Source organism: Hyperolius riggenbachi, chromosome 1 (genome assembly GCF_040937935.1).
Source record: "Hyperolius riggenbachi isolate aHypRig1 chromosome 1, aHypRig1.pri, whole genome shotgun sequence".
Taxonomy (NCBI): domain Eukaryota; kingdom Metazoa; phylum Chordata; class Amphibia; order Anura; family Hyperoliidae; genus Hyperolius; species Hyperolius riggenbachi.
The window spans coordinates 558,420,252-558,443,556 of NC_090646.1; the positions used below are offsets into that span (position 1 = coordinate 558,420,252).

Sequence of the window (23,305 nt, forward strand, 5' to 3'; positions counted from 1 at the left end):
GTTTTTTTTCATGTATGGGAAGAAACTGGTTACAGAGGATACGTTTCTTGCTCTGTGAAGGGAGTAGCTACAGTACTATCATCATTCTGCTATTCAGACTGCAAAGAGGCAGTTATAGGCTGATGTTTTCTCAGCAGATGTCAGCTTATATCTGGACCTGTAGATGGGTCTTACAATAAAACCCTTGAGGGATTGCACTGACCTCTATTTCTACCTTCACTACACTGGATGAATTAAAAATACAGTAATATACTCACTCCCAATTTACACTGCAATCTTACATCTATTATTATAATTATGAAAACAAGGGAAACTTGTCAACGCACATATAATGAGGACATGCCAGCCTGTGTGAAACGCAGCGGAAATGGCATTCCTCCCACACAAACCTCAATGTGACCGTGCTCATAAACAACAACAAGAATAATAATAATAATATATAAGCCACAGCCAAACAGGTTTATAGCAATGCCCCAGAAGACAACTGTTCCCATTCTCATTGATATCATTTGTATAAAGGGCGACAGTCACGCTGGAAAACACATTCTATGGTTCTTCCACTTATGCGAGGCTGTAGTCAGCTCTGCTTAAGTTCCTAATTATATTGAGTATTATAAGTTCCTGGACTGCTGCCAGAGGTGCTGTGTGTGCTTTACCCACCACATCAGCAAGCAAGAGAAATCCATCTTATTACACAATATTCTGTGGTACAAGATTAGCTTCCGGACTGATGACCACTTAGATCCCTACAAATTCAGGAAAATAAATGTGTAGCCACTTCATGTACAATATAGCTGAAGCGTTAAATATAAAGCATGGAACAGCAACAAACACTGTTCAGATGCAGTAAAGTGTCTGTACAGTGCTCATTCCAAAAACTGACTGTTGGGCTTTGCACACATGTATGAGGTCTGTTGGCAGGAATCAGGGTCCATCCCTTGGGAGAAAGTCGGCGCCAGATGTCGTTCAGACGTGTCACTAGTCTGCAGGCTCTGTTAATATGAAGGGGGTTCGGGAGTGGCTTCCCGCATGTGGTGAGAACAATTTGATGGTTCTTGGCCTCAGCATCGGAGGAGGTAGGCTAAAGTTTGGCATTTCTGGCACACGCGCTAGATACTCACTAGAGATTCTTGCCTGAGTAGATCTGTATTGGCTGCCAGCACTGAATTTAATCTAGCGTGTGTATGTGGCTTTAGGGCAATAGGAATGGAGTATGTGTACACCCCTTTACTCTGCACATACACAGATTAGACAAGCCAAACACAGAACTAAGCTGGCTGTTTGGTGTGCAGAAAACACATTCAGAAAACCGACGAGTGTGCGCCCAGCCTCGACTTATTACAGTCACTCTGTCCATCTCCAGAGCACTTGGGGAGGGTGATAGAACTCGCCTTTTTAGCTTCACCCTCAAATTCCCAAGTTGCCCATGTGTGTGATCTTTCTGCGCAGGAGAACAATAACGAAGCACACCCCAAGTACAACATTATTGCTCTGATGTATGTATTTGAAGAAAAGGTATATATGGACAGTCAGTGAATGTAGGATTTTACAGTCCAATCAGCTGCTTCAACATTTCAGTGTGTTTACAGACCAATCAGATACTTATTACAGGATGGCATACGAGTTTGGCTAGTTTGTCATTACACAATAGCAGCGCTTTCTACTTTCCACAATGGTGTACATTTTAGTATGTTTGGCTACCTGACTAGTTTGTCATTGTACTTATACACACATCAGCAAAGACTCATAGAAACAATCAGTTCTAGCTTACATAAGTGATCACAAGATCAATAGGTATCACTTTAAACAAATAGCAAACATTTTACAAGACGTGATCAACAATAGTGGAGGACTTTTCACAATGCATACTTGTTATGTGAAGGACAAATTCCTATTGTCTCTGAAGATAAAACATTTGTTCTTATAACAGGTAATATAATTAATAGAAAGAGACTGGCCCCTAATGAATCAATATAAAATAATAATAAAAAATATAGAATAATTTATATTATTCACAGAGGGATAGAGAGGTTGTGGGCAGAACTGGCTCTGCAGACACCTCCAGCATCAGTACAGTACACAGCACTTGGGGAGGGGTAGAAGGGCTGGGGACAGCGCGCTGTACACAAGAGCCTGCTGCACACTAAATAAGGACTGTCTTCAAATCTTTGTCTACAAAACTTTGTATGATTCCTTAACCAGGGGCTGAGCAGATGCAGTCATTAGAACAATTGTGCAGAGAGCAGAAAGTATTTTCTCTCTGTGCCTTAATTTGTCAGTCTCTCAGGACATGGAAAAGAAACTACTCCCCCACAGGGCGACCTGAGGCTTCTGAGCCCCCCTGCGGCTGCATCACTTGCAGGGTCTATTGTTACGCTGCTTGATAGGTGATTTGCACAATCTCTGCTAAGCTGCATACTCAGGCAAGCAACATTACTATTTGGATTTCAGCCTTGCATCTGTGTCACCCTACTACTCTATGAATAATGATGATTATGATTTATTGGCAGCCTTTTGACTTATAGTGTATCTCCTGTCACAAAATAGGACAGTATTGCTATCCACATTGCCAGGCTAAAATCCAAGCTAATTATCTTTAGAAATAGATTTCAGCAGTTCCTGAAAATAGGTGGCCAAACAAGAGTTTGTTTCCCAGCTTATTACTTTGATCAAATCTTTGATCAAATCTGCCAGTGATACACTAAACACTGACCTATCCAGTCAAAACATCAGAATATGTATTTTTGGAAAGAGTGATTGGACATGGTGAAACATTTGCGTCAAGCAGGCGGGGCAAGGAGTAGAGAGGGACCAATGGCCGCATAGCATTGTACAGCATCAAGCAGACGGGGCAAGGATTAGTGAGGGACCAATGGCCACATAGCATTATACAGCATCAAGCAGGCGGGGCAAGGAGTAGTGAGGGACCAATGGCCACATAGCATTGTACAGCATCAAGCAGGCGGGGCAAGGAGTAGTGAGGGACCAATGGCCACATAGCATTGTACAGCATCAAGCAGGCGGGGCAAGGAGTAGTGAGGGACCAATGGCTGCATAGCATTGTACAGCATCAAGCAGGCGGGGCAAGGAGCAGTGAGGGACCAATGACCACATAGCATTGTACAGCATCAAGCAGGCGGGGCAAGGAGTAGTGAGGGACCAATGACCGCATAGCATTGTACAGCATCAAGCAGGCAGGGCAAGGAGCAGTGAGGGACCAATGGCCACATAGCATTGTACAGCATCAAGCGGGGCAACACTACCAGGAGTAACATTACAACTGATTATCAATTTCTGCCCAAACTTACTCTAATGAAGCTTGAGTGGGGCAAGGTAGTACATCAATCACTACTGCCTCAATGATTTCCGATAGGGAGTCAACAGACTACTTGTTGAATTAGGCAATAATAAACCCATAGGTGGCTAGATTTAGAATTTGAAAGATCCATTCCAAGCTATAGACTGCAAGATTCACCTCTCTATTTTATATTTTGCATGAACAACATTCATTGCCTCTTGCGCCTTTGAGTTTGCAGAAAGCAAGAACAGGAACAGACATCTGCTGACATCATGCAATCTGTCATTTAAGGGTATACATGAAAAAAAAAATCACATATTGGGGTATGCTACAGACCACATATTAATGAAGCTGCAGAACTGAGATTACTACAGCAGATTGAAAAAGCTGCAAGTAAAAATGAGGTCATAATTATGGGTGACTTCAACTTTCCAGACATTGACTGGGGTATTGAGGCTACCCATTCTGGTAAAAGCAGCAGATTGCTGGCAGCACTACAGGACAATTACTTGACTCAAATGGTAACGGAACCAACTAGGGGGAATGCTTACTGGATCTGATCATTTCTAATAGACCAGATAATGTATCAAATGTGCAGGTTCAAGAACATTTGGGAAATAGTGATCACAACATGATAACGTTTGATCTGGTGACTGATAGGCCACGGGGCAGCGGGACCACTAAAACTATGAATTTTAGAAAAGCAAAGTTCAATCAAATTAGGCAGGCACTAAGTTTGGTGAACTTGGATAATGTACCACAAGGGGAGGACACTGAAGGGAAATGGCAAGCTTTTAAACTTATTCTCAATCAATATTGTAGTATGTATATCCCATATGGAAACAAAATGTCTAGGAATAAAAAAAGGCCTCTATGGATGAATAGAAAGGTTAGGGATAAAATGAAGAGGAAAAGGAATGCCTATAAGGTCCTAAAGCAGGAGGGGACCGAGGCTGCACTAAGCAATTATAAGGAGTGCAATAAAAATTGTAAAAAAGAAATTAGGCTGGCAAAGATCGAAGCTGAAAATCAAATCGCTAGGGATATCAAATCTAACCCAAAAAAGTTTTACAAGTACATCAACTCTAAAAAAAGAAAGGTTGACTGTATAGGACTCCTAAAGGATGAGGGTGGGAACTCAATGGTGGATGACCAACGTAAGGCAGAGTTATTAAATGCTTTCTTTGCTTCTGTCTTCACAAAGGAAACATCACTGTTGCAAATTACAGAGGCAGAAGAGTCTCAATCTTCTAACTGTAATACTAAATACTTAACGCAGGAAGGAGTGAAGGCAAGACTACATAAATTAAAAACAGACAAGACACCTGGCCCGGATGGCATGCATCCTCGGGTCCTAAGGGAATTAAGTTCAGTTATAGATAAACCCCTTTATCTTATCTTTTGTGACTCTCTTGCAACTGGCAGAGTCCCAGTGGATTGGCGTACAGCCCACGTTTTCCCATTATTTAAGAAGGGCGAAAAAATCAGATCCAGGAAATTATAGACCTGTACGCTTAACATCAGTTGTATGCAAACTATTTGAGGGGTTACTAAGATATACTATACATGACTTCATAGTAGAAAATAATCTTATTTCTCAGCATCAACATGGGTTTACTAAAGACAGGTCCTGTTTGACTAGCATGCTCAGCTTTTATGAGGTAGAGAATGCTAATATGGATATTGGGAATGCTGTAGATGTGATATACTTGGACTTTGCAAAGGCCTTTGACACTGTTCCCCACAGAAGTCTGGTGCAAAAGTTGAGGATGCAAGGCCTGGGGAAGAGTTTGTGTGCATGGATAGGGAACTGGCTAATGGACAGAAAACAAAGAGTTGTGGTCAATGGATCGTACTCAAAATGGGAGACTGTTAGCAGTGGGGTCCCACAGGGGTCTGTACTGGGTCCAGTGCTCTTCAATTTATTTATTAATGACCTAGTAGATGCAGTAGTGAGCAATGTTGCTATTTTTGCAGATGATACAAAATTGTGCAGAATCATCAACTCTCGGGAAGATAGTGTCATATTGCAACAGGATCTGGATAGGATGGCTATATGGGCACATACATGGCAGAAGAAATTCAATGTTGACAAATGTATAGTCATGCATTTTGGTCGTACCAATGGTCTAGCACCATACAAAATAAATGGGATACAGTTGGGGACATCAAACTTGGAGAAGGACTTAGGAGTACTCATCGACAACAAGTTAAATAATCGTACTCAATGCCAAGCCGCTGCAGCTAAAGCTAACAAAATTTTGGGATGCATTAAAAAGGGAAATAAAAACTCGAGATGCTAGCATAATATTGCCCCTGTTTAACTCTCTAGTAAGGCCTCATCTGGAATATGCAATTCAGTTCTGGGCACCACATTACAAAAAAGATATTGCAGTTTTAGAGCAGGTTCAGAGACGAGCAACAAACTTGATACGTGGGATGGAAGGTCTCGCTTACCAAGAAAGGTTAGATAAACTGGGCTTATTTAGTCTAGAGAAAAGACGCCTTAGAGGAGATCTAATTAACATGTATAAATACATCAGAGGGCAATATAATAGCTTGGCGGATGAGCTTTTTGTCCCTAGGCCTTCTCAAAGGACTAGAGGACATGGATCTGCGCATGGAGGAAAAACGTTTTAGCCATTTATTTAGGAAAGGGTTCTTTACAGTAAGAGTGATTATGATGTGGAATGCATTGCCACAGGAAGTCGTTATGGCAAACTCTATACCTGCATTTAAAGGGGGCTTAGATGCTTTCCTTACGTTGAAAGACATCCATGGCAACAATTACTAGGTTATGCCTAATGATGTTGATCCAGGGATTTTATCTGATTGCCATCTGGAGTCAGGAAGGAATTTTTCCCTTTTGGGGCTAATTGGACCATGCCTTGTAAGGGTTTTTTCGCCTTCCTCTGGATCAACAAGGATATGTGAGGGAGCAGGCTGGAGTTGTACTTTGTACTGGTTGAACTCGATGGACGTATGTCTTTTTTCAACCAAAATAACTATGTAACTATGTAATATGTGCGGTTTTGAAACGGTTTTATGCCTATTCTTTTACGGTGCAATGCTGGGCAATGCTCCTGCCACATCACAAAAATGTTTGCTTACTGAGAGTTCCAAAGACATCAAAAATAACACCCGTTTTCCCAGAAAGCTCTAGGAGAATTCTGCATAGCTAAAGAGCATCAGCAAAGCATCACTGGTGTAGGGGGGAGAAGGTTGCAGGGTTACATAACAATACACAACAATATATTGCTATAGGAACGGTTTCTTTGATGCTGAAACCAGGATAGTTAACATAAAAGTGTGTATCCTGAATAATTACTACAGTGCCTCTTTAATATATCCAGATCGAATTTAAAAATCAGTTTTCTTTTGTGGTAATCTCCAAACATGGAGAATCTTAGTAGACAGTGCTGGGCTTGATTTGTTGTGTATAAGTATTAGTGAGTAACCTGCTGTCAAGCAGATCTGAAGCACTTTATATCAGGTTAGTTTGCACCGTTGTAGCATGTCTAGCAGAATGCACAAGTATTCTCCACATCCTGAGGGCACAGACTGACACCTTCACCACCAGACTAACCAAGCGTGTGCACAACACAGAAGAAGGGAGCACCATACATCACTCCACAGATATGCGGAGACCTCCTGACTAATAAGGAAAGGGCAGAAAGACTGAACTAAGTAGTTTATGACTTTTAAAGAGGAACTTTAACCAAGTATTGAACTTCATCCCAGTCAGTAGCTGATACACGCTTCCCAACAGAAATCTTTACCTTTTCTGGAAAAGATCATCAGGGGAGTCTGTATAGCTGACATTGTGGTGAACACCCCCCCCCCCCCACTGTGATGTCATGACCAAGGTCCTGAAAGTTTGCCGTCTGTCAACCTCGCTGCATTGTGGGAACTTACAGCTTTTCAAACTGCCAAGCAAGCAGTATTTCCTTCTGTGCATAGATCTCTTAGTAAGGAATATTCCATACAGATCACCTGGCAGAACTAAAGAGGTCACCACCAATGATATATTTCAGAATGTAAATCAGGGAGAGGAAAGATTTGCAATGGGCAAACACTGACTAAATGATCTATAAATCTGCATCCTGAAAGGCTTGCTAAAAGTAGACCAGAGTATCTAGCTTTCTGCTTTTCCCCATATAAGCAGGGAATTTGGAGACCTGACTTTTTGTATGTGTTGTAAAATACAGACATTGGAATGAATGTCGGATGTTGAAGATAGACATTGCTTGTTCTCTATTTTTGTCGCTTTTGGTGAATCATTCCTGGCATTTACGTCAGCCAGTATATTTGATTTTATAGACACCATTATATTATAGTGCTGAGTCTGTACAGTTTCTCAGATGGCGGATCTCTTTTGGACATCTTGGGACCTCACCATAGGCTTTTAAAGAGAACCCGAGGTGGGTTTGAAGAATATTATCTGCATAGAGAGGCTGGATCTGCCTATACAGCCCAGTCTCTGTTGCTATCCCAAACCCCCCTAAGGTCCCCCTGCACTCTGCAATCCCTCATAAATCACAGCCACGCTGCTGACAAACAGCTTGTCAGAGCTGGCTGTGTTTATCTCTATAGTGTCAGTCTGCTGCTCTCCCCGCCTCCTGCAGAACTTCAGTCCCTGCCTGCATCCCTTCCCTCCCTGCTGATTTGAGTGAAGGGACAGGGGCAGGGACCGGAGCTATGCAGGAGGCGGGGGAGCAGCTGAGACTGACACTACAGATGTAAACACAGCCTCACAGCACGGCTGTGATTTATGAGGGATTGCAGAGTGCAGGGGGACCTTAGTGGGGTTTGGGATAGCAACAGAGGCTGGGCTGTATAGGCAGATCCAGCCTCTGTATGCAGATAACATTCTTTAAACACACCTCGGGTTCTCTTTAACTGCTGCAGCTGTGCACCTGTGTATGTGGTTTTCTGTTTGTTCTCACAGTAAACTAGTGGAAGTCTCTTGCTATACATCAGCAGTTATGGATGGAAGCCGGGCTTCAGGGGCATAATAAGATAATCTGCATATTCAGGAGTGATGCCTTGTGGGAGACCACACATGCTCGTTAAACAGCTGAATTATGGCAAATACCTTCTGTTTTAAGAAGGCAAACTACACTAAGATAAGGAAAAAGTGTCAGCGTCTGGAAATAAATTTGCTGCACTCATAGAAAAAAGCCCATTGCATGACCTATCAGAAAACAGGATGGGGGAGGGGAGGAGAAAGGTATAAATGAGGAAAAGAGCAGTAATGTTCATGAGGGACATGCAGCATCCCTGAGGAGAAACAGGATGCTCTGGCAGCGACACACATCTGCAAAGGATACAATGCACAGAACACCAGGGGAACAAAGAATAAGCAGAATATCAGGGGAGAGGGAAGGCACCAACTACTCAATACCAGCACCGTTACCTCAGAGCACCACATGGCTAGACCCAGTGCTGTTTGCGGCCATTTGGGTGCACCAGGCAAGGTATCTTTTTTTTTTTTAATATATTTTATTGATGATTATACATTAAAAATTACAACTGTCATTGTTTTGTCATTGCTTCTCATAATAATCAGTCATGCACAATTTTCTTCAATAAACATCTGGATTACGTAGCAGTCTCATGTAAAGTGTCCATTTTGATGATCATTTTTCGCCAATTTCAACTCCAAACATAACGAGAAGAAAGTTTGTGCATTAATACACTAAAAATAAAGAAAACCACTGTTTAACACTAACAACCTAATACACTACCTGCCCTATTGTGCCGTTTACCCGCCACCCATTCACCTCCTACATCCCTCAAATCTCCAGGGAACCCAGATACCCCCCAATTTTTTGTTTTAGATACCATTCCGTTCCTTCCAATGGCTTCATTAAAGCAATAATTTGATCTCTAGTAAAAACTTTTTCAACATATTTTCTCCATATCTTGAAAAATCCCTGTATAGATTTGTATGGAAATTTGTCTAAATTTAGCCTCTCCATATGAAGAAGGTGATTTAAAATATTTTGTATCAAAGTAAGGGACAGAGGTTTTTCTTCCAACCACTGTTTTAACACTGCTTTTTTGGCTGCTAATAACAAAAAATGTTCAAATTTAGATAGTGGCAACACTTTGTCTGCCTCAGATAGAGAGGTGCTATGGAATAGACACAGCAGAGGATCTTTTTTCCTTTTGGATACAGCTACAGAGCTCAAGAAACTTGGTCCCAGAACGACTGGACAGATGGGCACAGCCACATCATATGATTCAAATCAGGAGAAATATATGAACAATTGGGGCATTTGGAAGAGGACATCAGCGTGTCGTGTCTATATGGTCCCTTTATAGGTATTTAAGCTCTATGAACATACTTAAAATACATTTCCCTCCCATCTTCACTTATTATATATTTTCTAACTGATATCCATCCTTCTCTTGCCGCTTTGTCAAACTCTTCTTCCGTTATATTAATTAATGCTGACCATTTCTGGGCATGCCTCTTATAGGATAGCTGTCACGATGGGTGTCAGCACGCAGAGAGTATCTGATTATTGGCGATCTGCAGTATCACCAAAAATGCAGATATATACCCGATTATCGATGATCTGCAGTATCACCGATAATCCGATATATTGCTAACCTCTGAACACCAGCAAAAACACAATAAAACAGTAATATATCAGATGGTGTGGAAATGTCCACGATACGGTAATTCCTCAGAGGTGTGGTTACCTCTGAATGGGAACCCCGTGCGTGAGAACCTCTGACGAGACTGAGTGAGGAATCTCGACCCCCAGCAGTAATCGTCTGCTTGGGGCAGGCGCCTCGGAGAGGCAAGCCTCAGAGTTGACCCTCCAGTGGGAGACGTTCCACTGAAGAGAGAAAGATCAGACAGGCAAGGGTTCGGCAACAGAGATGGCAGCGACAGTACAGGAACGGAAGGCAGAAGAGAAATCGTTGAACAGGCAGGAGTCGGCAACAAGGATCAGATAGGCAAAAGTACACAATCAGCAAGAGATAGAATAGTCAGGGATAGCCAGAGTCAAAACACAGATCAATATACAATAATAATCCTAAGCTAAGGTGTGAAATCCTTAGTATCAACACCAGGGCACTGCAGTAAGGTCTGAGCGCTAACACAGAAGTGTTTACACGACAGCAGACAAAGAAGAACTGACATCCAGCTCTTTTTATGCTGAGTGTAACTCAGCCAGCCCGCCCAGGAGCTAAGCCAATCCGGAGACCTCCTGAGGTCAGCTGACTGGAGAGTCAGCTGACCTTCCTTCGTAGGAGGTAAGAGTCCTATCGCCGCGTGCGCATGACCCTCTGCATGTCAGAGAGGGCAGGCTCCAGGTCAGCGTGCGCTCCGAAGTCCGCCGGGTGAATAGCGGGACCCGCCACCATATTGCCAGCGGCGGCGGTGTCCCCTCTGCTCTGTGCCGGCGGCTCCGCATGAGTGGCGGAACCCGCCGGCTGAGACACGGAAAGCGCCATTTGTGAAGCGGAGACCGCCGGCATGCTGCCCTGTGCGGCGGCGGCTCCGCTGTGCCTCACAATAGCTTTATTGTTCTAACTTCTCTAACTAGGGAGTATATCCAAGAAAGACTCTGTTTACTTTTTGGTTGTGATAACAATTCTTCAAAAGCAACGTTGGAATCTATTGACAATCTCCCTTCTAAAATACTCCTAACATAATTTTGAACCTGAGAATAATAAAATTGATGATCCTTAGGAATGTTTTTATTATTAACAGCGTCATTAAATGACATAAGAGTTGGCAAGGTATCTTTTATTTCCCTACTCCAACCTTGTGAACAGAAAGAGCATAACCTACATCAATTAGTTTGGTGGGCACCAATACAAAAATTGATAGTTTATACATAGAAATAATGTTGTTTCTCAAAATAAGTTTAAAAAAAAAAAAATCCCACACAAATTATTACTAGGCCACTGGACCCATATAACAAACCTTTCCAATAACGGTTTTGAAGGGTGTGCATCCACTTTATAACATTACTAGTGACCTTAGCCCGTTTAAAACTGGCTAGGTCTGTCTCCGCGCACCTGCCGCGCGCATGCGCACTCCCGACGCACACCTGGCCGCCTGCTCGCACGCCTGCCTGGCTGCGTCCCTCTCGTCCTCCCTGTGTGAGGCTGGGTCCGTGCTGCACACATGCGCAGTAGCGAAAAGCACAGACCCAACTACGCAGGGACAGTTACCTATTATAGAGGATACTGTTTACGTACAGCCTGGGTCTTTACTGGTTAGAATGTTGTTCTGGAAATCCAAGCAGAGTTGCAGCAATCGACACAGTAGTGCCTGTTTAGGTGTTAAAATTATCACCCATCCCTTTCTTAATGGAACTAGCTGTTGGCTATTTACATGAAGTATAGTGTGATAGGACTAGCTCTGTAGTGCCCCCACCTACAGTTGTGAGCCTAGTCATCTGCCTGGTTTGCCTATGCCTAAAAACCGCCCTGGGTAGACTGAACTCTTCATCAGCCTTTTATACAGGCAGAATAGAGAAGAAACAAAATGGTATGCATAGTCTCAGAGCCTAGAAGCAGCATACATGTGGCCTAAAGTGATAGATCAAATCTGACTAGAAGCACTATAATTTATGTTTTTAAATATAAATTTGCTTTCTTAAAACAAAAGGTATTTGCAATAATTTAGCTTTAAGTGTATCATCATCTCCCATGATGCATCACTGCTGAATATGCAAATCCTCTCTTTATCCCCCTGAAAGTAGTTAAAATAAAGCTGAATTATTGCAAATACCTTCTGTTTAAACAAGGCAAATTTATATTTAGCATAGTATTTTAGTAAGAGAGCATTTTGGTCTCTTAATGACCCTTATACTTCCCTAGTGGTTCTGGGTCACCATGAGCCCTCTAGTTATTCCATTAGAATGTTTTTGTGCTATTAGGAATGTGCAGAATTATTGACGTATGTAGCGGATTCATGCTGCCATCATATTAATGTGACCTTGCTCTATTGACCAGTGACCACACCTGGCATTGCCACCGCTCGGCAGGGACCAGCATTTCTAAATGAGCACTAGTGTCTGCAAAAGAACAAGTATTCATTTATGTGTAATGGAATAAATACCAGTTTCTCTGTGTGGAATGCTGGGGATACATTTACCAATAAGGACTGTGTGCAGTAAATGAGCAGACTGGATTCATGCTCTTGGCATGTGGTCTGGTAAGAATGTGTGTTGGGAAGCAGGCTTTCCCAGGAATGTTCATGAATATGTATGCAGGCTGCCAGTGATGAGATCACGGCATATTTCCTCTGCTCTCCTTATTGCTGCACTCTTCATTTCATACACAGAAGAGGCTTCTGCTGCTACAAGATAAAGAGCAGTGCATGCGCTGGAATAAAGCAACCACCATCAAGTCATCATTATTTGTTTATAGGAAACAGGAAGCATTCACATTCAATACAGTGTAGCTATAAAGTTTGTTATTTTGTGAATTACACAAATGGTACAGTTTATAACCGTCAACCAAGACACCACAGGCATCATGAAGGTTTCACAAGCGTGAATTGCTATATGCACAGTACAGAAGTAGAAATATTAAAGAGGAACTGTAGTGAAAATAACAAAGAATAAAATTGCTTATTTTTTACAATATTAATTTATGGATTATTTAGTCAGTGTTTGCCCATTGTAAAATCTGTCCTCTCCCTGATATAAATTCGAGGGAGAATGACAGCACCAGATGACTCACATTCACCTATTGCGATCCAAGCAATAGAGGTCCCATCATCCGGAGCCCATCTGTCTCCTCTAGAGTGCTGCCGCTCTGTTACTACTACTATTACTACTTCCTACTTCCTGTCTGATCTGAGAATCAGAAAGTTCAGAGCGAGCAGCTGCACTGTAGAAGAGACAGATGGGTTTCAGATGACGGGATCTCTATCGCTTGGATCATGGATAGGTGAGTGGGCGTTTGCCATCTGCTGCTATCATTCTTGCTGCAGCTGTGGTTCTCTGTGGGAAGGGAGGGCGGAGTGGGAAGCGGCAGAGCGCAGAGTAGCAGGAGGGGGACCTAGGAGGAGAGCCTGGCTCTGAAGACAATGAGCAGCGCACGGCATCATTTGACAAGACAAATAACATTTATATCGCGCTTTTCTCCTGGCGGACTCAAAGCGCCAGAGCTGCAGCCACTAGGACGCGCTCTATAGGCAGTAGCAGTGTTAGAGAGACTTGCCTAAGGTCTCCTATTAAATAGGTGCTGGCTTACTGAACAGGCAGAGCCGAGATTCGAACCCTGGTCTCCTGTGTCAGAGGCAGAGCCCTTAAAGGGACTCCGAGCAGTGCCTGTGGTTATGCCTTTAAGCATACCCACAACTAATTAATTACATCCTCACACCTACCAGCATCAAGGCCGGCCTTAGGTTTCACAGCGCCCTGAGCGAAACCTGATTTTTGTGCCCCCCCCCCCCCCCGCTTCATCCTCTTCCCACGTGCATATACACACACGCATGCACGTATACACACACACAGGCCCATATGCAATTCCCCTTTTCTCCTGAGATATCTCCTAGAACAGTGGTTCCCAACCTGTTTGACGTTGTGACACATCACGCCAAATGCTCAGATCTCGGTGTCACATATGTATAATAGAAAAAATACTATTAATAACCACGAATGGATGGAAAGAGTACATTATCCTCAATACACTTAAAAATGAAGGCTAGAACCTTTCAGGAATATTAATAAAAACAATCAGTGGGACAGTTAGCCCCCCCCCCCCCCCCCATTTAGAATGATAGCACAGCACTGACAATTTGCACTACGCATTATAGCCGCAGTGCGCCCCCACCCGTCAAAACGCCCTCAGACTCAGTATAGGTAGCTAGCCAGGTATAGGTGCCCCCGGTATAGGATCTCATGTGTAGGTGCCCTCAATATAGGTTGCCAAGCATAGGTGCCCCCAGTATGGGAAGTCAGTTGTAGGTCTCCCCACATAGGTAGCCAGGCGCAGGTGCCTCCAGTATAGGTAGCCAGGTGTTGGAGGCCTCAGTAAAGCTATAGGTGCCCTCAGTATAGGAAATCAGGTGTAGGTGCCCTCAGTACAGGTAACCAGCTATAGGCGCCCCCTTGGAAGCTGGCGCCCTGAGTGACCGCTCCGGTCGCTCATATCAAAGGCCGGCTATGACCAGCATGATGTTTGTAATTATATCCCCATCGGTTCCTTATATTTCATTGTATTGTGCTGAATCGAGCTGCCGACTTTGGAGAAAAGTCTTCCTGTGGCCGTGATTTCGATCGCGAAAATAGCAAAAACTAAAAGGCATAGGGCGGCCATTTATATATCATTGGAAAGAGGAGAAAGAGAGCTTTAAAATGATATGCATCTTTCCATAGTTACTGCACTGCTCAGAGTCCCTTTAACCATTATACCATCCAGCCACCGCTGACAGGGTGGCGAGGGCTGGTTTATGTGCTGATGGGGCCCCTTTGACTCTGAATGGGGCCCCAAGCGACTGCTGGTCGGTAATCCGGCCCTGACACAGTGGGAGGGGTTTCACCACAATATCAGCTATACAGACCCCCTGATCTGTTAAAAAAAAAGGTAAAGATTTCTTGTGGGAAAGGGGGTCTCAGCTACTTGATTGGAATGAAGTTCAATCCCGAGCTCCTCTTTAAAGTCACCCTGTAACGTGTCATTGTCTCTCTATGGGTATCAAACAAGGTTCCACAGAACCGTCCATTGCTTGCTTATACAAATTGGGCATCCGAGCATATTCTGGAGATTTCCCAAATAATCCAGATTTTATTCAAAATCAATAGGCAGGGTACACAACTGTTGCTCATAAGTAAGTGCCTGTTGGGGGTGTGAAACGCATGGGCCTCAGTGAGCCACAGAAGCCTGGCTGAATTTCATGGTTTTGAAAGCCCTGATACTTTCCTACCCGCTATTGGAGAATACTTTCCAACCTCTATATCCATAAAAATGGACAATGGACACGATATGCCAGGTCCAAGTCTGTGCAGATATACCACTGCTGCAGCAAACTGTCCCCAGAATAGCAACAATGGAGACAGCACACAACTGGCTTGCGAGCCACGGCCTGTATTGCAGAACAAGTGAGATGCTACATGTTTGGGCAGAGCACTTCAAGTGTCCCGAAGAATAGCTCCAACTGAAACCAGACTCACCTGTACTCAAATGCAAGCAGTAACTCCCCATTCACCCAAGTTACCCCTCCACCTGTCAGGTGTCTGTGTGGGTTTCCTCCGGGCACTCCAGGTTCCTCCCACATCCCCAAAACATAAGTTAATTGGCGTCCCCCTAAATTGGCTCTAGACTACAATACTGATACATACATAAACATATGACTATGGTAGGGATTATATTGAAAGCTCCTCTGAGGCACAGTTAAGTGACAAGACTATGTACTCTGTACAATGCTGTGGAAGATGTTGGCCCTATATACATAATAATAATAATAATAATACCATACAGTGGGCCACTGACCTACTACAGGAACTATTTAAAGAATACAACAGTGTATGTATAAAAATTAACAGACCGGATGCTAACGAAGGTGAACGGATTCTATGTTCATTAATAGGATCCACTCGCATTGCTTCATAAGAATGGATCTGTGGAGCATTTCTGCTGAATGGACCGCACGTTTGGGTCTGCAGCGATTTTTCATGATCGACTTGTCCGACGCATTGACTGCACGCTAGCAGAATCAGAGGGTCACCGATCAAAAACTGATGCCTATTAAACACTCATCCATTTCACGGATCAGATTTTGATCCACCAGTGCGAGTCGGGCATAAGGGTTCTTTCACATGAACAGCTGACAGCAGTACACTTAACAGATTGTCAGCCGCTGTTAAAAGGGACTCCGAGCAGTGCCTGTTGGTATGCCTTTAAGCATACCCACAACTAATTAATTATATCCTCACACCTACCAGCATGATGTTTGTAATTATATCCCCCTGGGTTCCTTGTATTTCATTGCATTGTGCTGAATGGAGCTGCCGACAATGGGGAAAGTGTCGTCCTGTGTAATACAATGCTGAATAAGGAATCCAAGATGGCGGCCACAATTTCAATCGCAAAAATAGCGAAAACTAAAAGGCGTAGGGTGGCGGATTATATATCATTGGAAAGAGGAGAAAGAGAGCTTCAAAATCTTTCCATAGTTACTGCACTGCTCGGAGTCCCTTTAAGCGGAAGTGTCATGAAAATCTTAAAATTTAAAACACAAACAAATAAGAAGTACATTTCTCCCAGAGTAAAATGAGCCATAAACTACGTTTCTCCTATGTTGCTGTCACTTACAGTAAGTAGTTGAAACTTGACATTACCGACAGGTTTTGGGTTAGTCCATCTCTTCATAGGGGATTCTCAGCATGGCCTTTTTTCTTTATAAAGACACTCCGTGAAAAAGAGTTACATAAAGATGCTGGCCAGCCTCCCTGCTCACTGCACACTATTTTATCAGTTGGACGGAGCAACTGCCATTCACTAAGTGCTTTTAAAAAGAAAAAAAAAACCTTAGAACCCCCCTATGAGAAGATGGCCTAGTCCAAAATCTGTCGGTAATGTTAGATTTCTACTACTTCCTGTAAGTGACAGCAACATAGAGAAAAGTAATTTATGGCTCATTTTACTCTGGGAGAAATGTACTTCTTATTTGTATGTGTTTTAAATTGTAAGATTTTCGCGACAGTTCCTCTTTATTTGTTGGACACTTGCAGCTGGCAGCAAGCATCCTGCAGTGACGGTGATGATGTGGGCAATGGCAGCCACCCCTGAACCCAACATGAAGCGTTAACATGCTTGCATAAAACAGAAAGTAAAACTGCATCGCTTCGCATCTCAAATGCTTCCCAGTTTTTACTGCATAAATTAATTCCATAGGAAGGAGAGATATCAGACATCTGCATGGAATGGGACACCACACAGCCAAGCTATAAAGGCTACAACCATACTGTAAAGAATACCTTACAAAGAGAAATTTGAAAATATGTGCAATAACTACATCCTCGTGTGAAAGTACGCTAACAAGTTCCTCTCAGAACAAAATTTCAAAGCCCCTAAATACAAGCCTGTCACTCACCCGGGGTGCTGTAATCTTGGATAGCACATGACTGGCATGCTTTCCAAACTGTAATGTACAAGCCAACAGGGAAACATAACCCAGAGAAACACTATATGTTCCCACCAGTGCCTACTACTGTAAGCAATACAAGAGAGCAGATTCTCCAATGCAGTTCTGAAGAGAGAGCCTAGATCTGCAGTGTCCAACTAGATCTGCAGTGTCCAACTAGATCTGCAGTGTCCAACTAGATCTGCAGTGTCCAACCTACTAAACGGCGAGTGGACTTTGGATTCTAGATTGTAAGCTCACAAGGGCACAGACCTCCTCCTGCTGTATTTTATCGTATGAACATGTACCAGTATTGGTGATGCCTCAAACCACACATCAGCTGTGTATGTATCTGTACATTGCTGGATGTCCTGATTGTACAAAGTTTGAATTTATCATGTATCGATGCTCCCCGATATTTGTTTTGTACTGTGTACAGCTCTACAGAAGATGTTGGCGCTATATGAATACAAAATAATAATACTGTAATAACTTTAACAGAGTCGCTCAGCTTGTCATGGTATAACACACTTGTTGAACAAAAAAATCCTCTTTTTGAAAATAGAGATGGAAATGTATGTTTCAGTGAATAGATGTAGAGAGAAAGTTGCCGTATCAGCTCTTTCAAGCTACAACACATAGTAGGAGGTCCTGTGCTAAACAAGACCACGGCTTCATACTGATTATGATTGACAGGAACTGTCATTAACTTGATTTAGGCATTTTCTTGACAGATAATGGAGGACAGCTGAGCAAATAGTAGCTTCTGATATGAGGCAGAGGAGAGGCTAGCGTCTGCAGAGGCAAATTCTCTGGAGAGCTTCGGATCTCGGAAAACTGAAGAGTAGCAGATGTGGGCTAAATAAACAGAACAGATAAAAATGAGTACTGCAAGGAGATAAAACATATGCAGTGTTCTCCCCAAGCCCTTTTAGCCGAGTGCTCCACCCAGCTAATTTTTGTGACCACCTGGCTATTATCAGCTCACCTCCTCATGCTGCTCCTCATGCGCAAAGAAGCGCCGGCCCTGCATTCTCCCATTGCACCCCACCCGGTTACTTTTCCATGCCACCTGGCTGGAAAACAATTTCAGGGGAGAACACTGGATACATACAGTATATTCTGTCGTATAAGACTACTTTTTATCCCTTGAAAAACATCTGAAAAGTCAGGGGTCGTTTTATACGCCGGGTGTTATTGATGCCGTGTGATACGCCCTTATCCTGTTACCGACTCTCAGATCTCGCTGCTGAAGACTGTAGTGAAGCCGAGCAGGCGCACATGTGTGAGATCTGAGAGGCAAAGAAGGAGGTAAATAGTATACAAGGGTGGGCCAGAAGGGTGAAAGAGGCGTGTTTTATGGGCACAGCGCAATCTTTTTTTCCATACCGCTCTGATTAACAGAGAGAGCTGACCAATCCAACCAGTCAATCGCCTATATACTGGGCACCACATACAGTACAGCACCATTATCTGTTCAGACATAGCACTAGTATATGATTTTTTTAATTTTTATTTGGTGTGCGTTGGAAGAGAGGGGTAGTCTTGTACGGTGAGTATATCCCAAACTATATTTTAACTGGAAAAGTTGGGGGGTCTTCTTATACGCCGAAATCTACGGTATATGTAAATTATTCTTCATGCCATAGACTTATTTAGGCAGCATCAATGCACAGTGTAATGAGCTGTCAGGCCACTCCAATGAGCCTCACACAAAAACACTACATTATCAATTCTTGCAAGGAATGTAGAAAAGTGACCTTGAGCGAATTGCATAGTCTACATCCTAATAACTCATAAATGAAGATCCAGAGTCTAGTGAGGCTGGATGAACAGGTCATCTCACCTTGGCATGTGTCCAGAGCTGAACTGACACCCTCTGCAAGAAGTAGTAATGTTGCTTCTGATACTCCAAGTTAAAGAGGAACTTTATTGAATGTAACATAATTAATGAAGTGGCTTGTTTTTTTACAATATTACTTCATACATCAGTCAGTCAGTGTTTGTCCATTGTAAAATCATTCCTCTCCCTGATTTACATTCTTATATTCATCACAGGTGGCAACATCCTTACTGCTGGGAAGGAGCATCATGCGAAATGCGTTTGTTGTGTGTTACAAAGTAGGCAGAAACCACACCTGGTCTCCCAGAATGCAATTGGGCAGACGACTGCATAACTAAATAGCCTAGGCTAACCATTACTGGGAGGACTGTGTTACATACCGATACTTGGCAATATATACTAAGTGTACATATAGGAAGTGTTTCAGATGTTGAAACCAGGATAATTAACATACATTTCGGTATCCTGAATAATGTAATACATTCTAATATACCAATAGGATGTTTTGGTGCTTCTTTGGGCTTGGTTCACACGGACGGTTTTGGGATGGCAAAAGATGGCCATGGCGCTTGTCGAGTAAACGCCGTCTATTCAGATGAATGGAGGGCCGTCAGTACGATTGCTTGCAGCAGTTTGCTGTCATTGGCGCTAACACCAAGTTTTGATCCTGATTTTTGTGGTCGTCTGTCCGGAGCTTACCCGATCATGGAAGTAACAGGGTGCTTCCAGGATCATTTACCACCAGTCTTCCATGTCCCCTGCGGGGATGGAAAACAATGCATGCAAGGAAGCGTCGCTGAAAGCCAACAAATGCTTTCTGGCATGATTAAAGAGTAACTGTCAGGCTGCAAAAGCTAATTTAAACCTCTATTCTCCTGTGTTAAACAGTTTAGAAGGAAGCCAAAAAGGCAATACTGAAGTTAAAAATCTCTCTTAGTTTTAATGTGTGCTTATCAGCAAAGCTGTTAGACCCAAGCTCTTAAGAAGCCGAGAGCCGTATACCATACAGCAAAGCATTCTGGGGCCCTCCCCTCGGCTGCTAGTGATAAGTTACAGGGCTCGTGTTACAAAAGCAGCAGCCCACAGCACTGAAAAAACTCCGCTATTGTTCCTAGCCACATGGCTAATTAATATTCACTGCACAGTAGTGTTTTACATTACTGATCTTTTGTGTGAGTCTAATCATCAGGAAGCAGGCAGGACATGATGACACATTTGGCTTCATAGGAGACAGACAAACATGGAACCTGCCATGAGCTGTCAGGAGCATAATTCTCTGCAAATACTATATAAAGATTCTGTGAAATCCAAACAAACGTGGACAGTGAAATGCATATGTAATGTAAGTACAGCCAATGTTTAGCTACTGATATATGTGTTTATTTTCTCTGAGACCCTATACCTAACAGCTCCTCTTTAAAGAAAAGCAGTTGAAACGATACACCAGGCTGCTGCAGGCGGCTGGATTGTGGATTAAATTCACACATGCATAAAGTGTGATAATACAGACTTGTCTGCTATCTTTTGTTTTAAGTACAATAAACTTTGACATTTGTGTCCAATAGCAAGTTGTAATTTGAAGTCTACCATGGGTCACATGACTGCCATGGCAGATATGCTCATTTGAAAGCACGGGATGTTATCAATATGTCTGCTTCCATAAATCAGGAGAAAAAGTGTATTGTGGGGTATTAGATGTTAGATTGTAGTACAAGAGTATTTATACTCACAAAGGGGGGTTGCAGTCACTGCAACCACCGTATATCGCCAACGGGAAAATAACCGTCCCCACTGGGGATAGGTAATGTGATGGAACAAAAAATAATAATAAGGTGGAGTTAGGTGTCTTTACCACTCCAGATGGAGGAACCCAAACCACAGGGTAAATGTAAAAAGACAATTATTTATTCAGCACGTTTAAAAGTACAATGCGTTTCACGAGTCTCAGGCCACTTCTTCAGGTCAATACAAGTGCCTTTAAAATATGGTCACAAGCATGGACGCCAGAAAAGAGTGGCGTCCAGAGTGGTGAAGACACCTCCCTCCACCTTATTATTATTTTTTGTTTCATCACATTAACTATCTTTGGCCGCCTCCACCCCTCCAGGTTACATGACTCAGGAGGTAGAAAGATTTATTGTAGGATCTGTATCAGCTGTAACAAATAAATGATTTTTGTTTAATGGTTATGATGCTGTTGTGTATCTTTTAGAGCAGACAGGAAGTTCTGAGTTCAGGTCTGCTTTAAAAAGCATGCCTCTTGCAAAAGTACTTCCCACTCCCTCCCCCAATGTAGGAGTTCCCTGAGAAGCAAAAATAATTAGAAGAGTTCCTTTAGGGTAATAAGGTTGAGAAATGCTGGTGTTATAGCAACAAAAACATTCTTTTAGAGAGTACTTTATACATGAAGCCTTGAATTGAAGGCAAATATGTTTTTCTTCTCTCTTTCAAGAAATTGCTACTATATTAGAACAGATCTAACACAGCCTGTTATTTTTTGCTTTGTATGCAGTAACTCAGCTGTAAACTATGTCAAGTGAAAGATTTATTTGACGCTTCTACAATGTTCTCCAAATGTGCAACTGTCACCGCTAAATAAAGACGATAAAAACAGAAAACAACCGGAACATCCCATAGACTACGAGAGGAACAAAATGGCAAAAACAATTGTGTTCGATACAGAACAGTACTTCCTTCTACTTACAGGTATGAGTTTGAGACTTCAAACACAAATCATCGAATCTACAGAACACAGAAAAAGGATTTAACCACTTCACATCCTGACCTTGTTTCCCCTTATGTAAGCAGAGCAGTTTTGACGTTTTAGCTATGTCCCTATTTAATCAGTAATAACTTTATCCCTACTTATGACACCTAAATGATACATATATCTTTTTTTAAGAGAAACCGGCTTTAATTTGGTGGTATTTTTCCCAAGAACGATTTTTGTTTTCTATGCATTTTAATGAGAAAAAATAGGAAAAAAATAGAAAAAAATGCATTTCTTCTCATTTATTACCAATCCCAGATTAAAAATAAAAAGTGTTACTGTAGAGAAAAAAACACAAATTTTATTTGGCTATTTCACCGTTTTTTTAAAAAGTTTACATTTTGCTCCTGTCACAATTTATGGCGATGATATTTGTTTAAGAAATAAACGTGGCCATTTGCTACAGTGTATACTTTTCACTTCAAATTGAGAAAACATTAAAAATACTTTGAATTGTAAAAAAAAAAATATATATATATACATATAGCCCCCCCCCAGTATAAGTAGCCAGATGTGCCCCCAGCATTAACCCCCCCCATAAATAGCCAGCTGTGCACCCAGTATTATATTCCCCGCAGTATAGATAACCAGAGGCGTCTCCACCCCCCCCCCCCCCGTACAGGTAACCAGATATCAGTGTCTGTCCCCCCCCCCCCCCATATAAATAGCTAGATGTGCCCCTAGTATTAGCCCCCCCCCCCAGTATAGACAGTCAGTCATGCCCCCAGTATTAGGACCCCTCCATATACATAGTCAGATGGGTCACCAGTACAACCCCCCATTATAAATAGCCAGATGTGCCATTAGGTACCCCCCATAGCCTGATGTGTCCCCCAGTAATAGATCCCCCGTACCAGATGTGCCTCCAGTATTGCCAGCCCCCTCCCCAGTGTGCCACCTACTATTAGGTAGCCCACCCTCATATTTGCAAATCCCCCTCTCACATTAGGAACACCCCCCCCCCCGCATCAGGCACCCCCCTCCATATTAGGCAACCCCCCCATGCCCTGATCTTTAAAGAGGAACTGTCGTGAAAATCTTAAAATTTAAAACACATACAAATAAAAAGTACATTTCCCCCAGAGTAAAATGAGCCATAAATTACGTTTCTCCTATGTTGCTGTCACTTATAGTGAGTAGAAATCGGACATTACCGACAGATTGTGGACTTGCCCATCTTCTCATAGGGGGGTTCTCAGGGTTTTCTTTATTTTTAAAAGCACTTAGTGAATGGCAATTGCTCCGTCCAACTGCCAAAATAGTGTGCAGCGTGCATGGAGGATGGAC

The 23,305-nt window shown here is 42.7% G+C and overlaps 1 protein-coding gene and 1 long non-coding RNA gene across 9 annotated transcripts in view; one reads left to right on the forward strand and one right to left on the reverse strand.

Annotated features, from left to right (window-relative positions):
• Window positions 1-23,305, reverse strand: part of PAM (peptidylglycine alpha-amidating monooxygenase) — a 265,286-nt gene that overhangs the window by 176,324 nt on the left and 65,657 nt on the right. The gene's annotated exons all lie outside the window — the stretch shown is intronic.
• LOC137526525 (uncharacterized) overlaps window positions 1-23,305 on the forward strand; it is a 31,705-nt gene that overhangs the window by 5,592 nt on the left and 2,808 nt on the right. Inside the window, exon 2 of the long non-coding RNA XR_011023115.1 lies at window positions 21,761-21,954. This is a non-coding gene — a long non-coding RNA (uncharacterized lncRNA). The remainder of the gene's footprint in view (window positions 1-21,760; window positions 21,955-23,305) is intronic.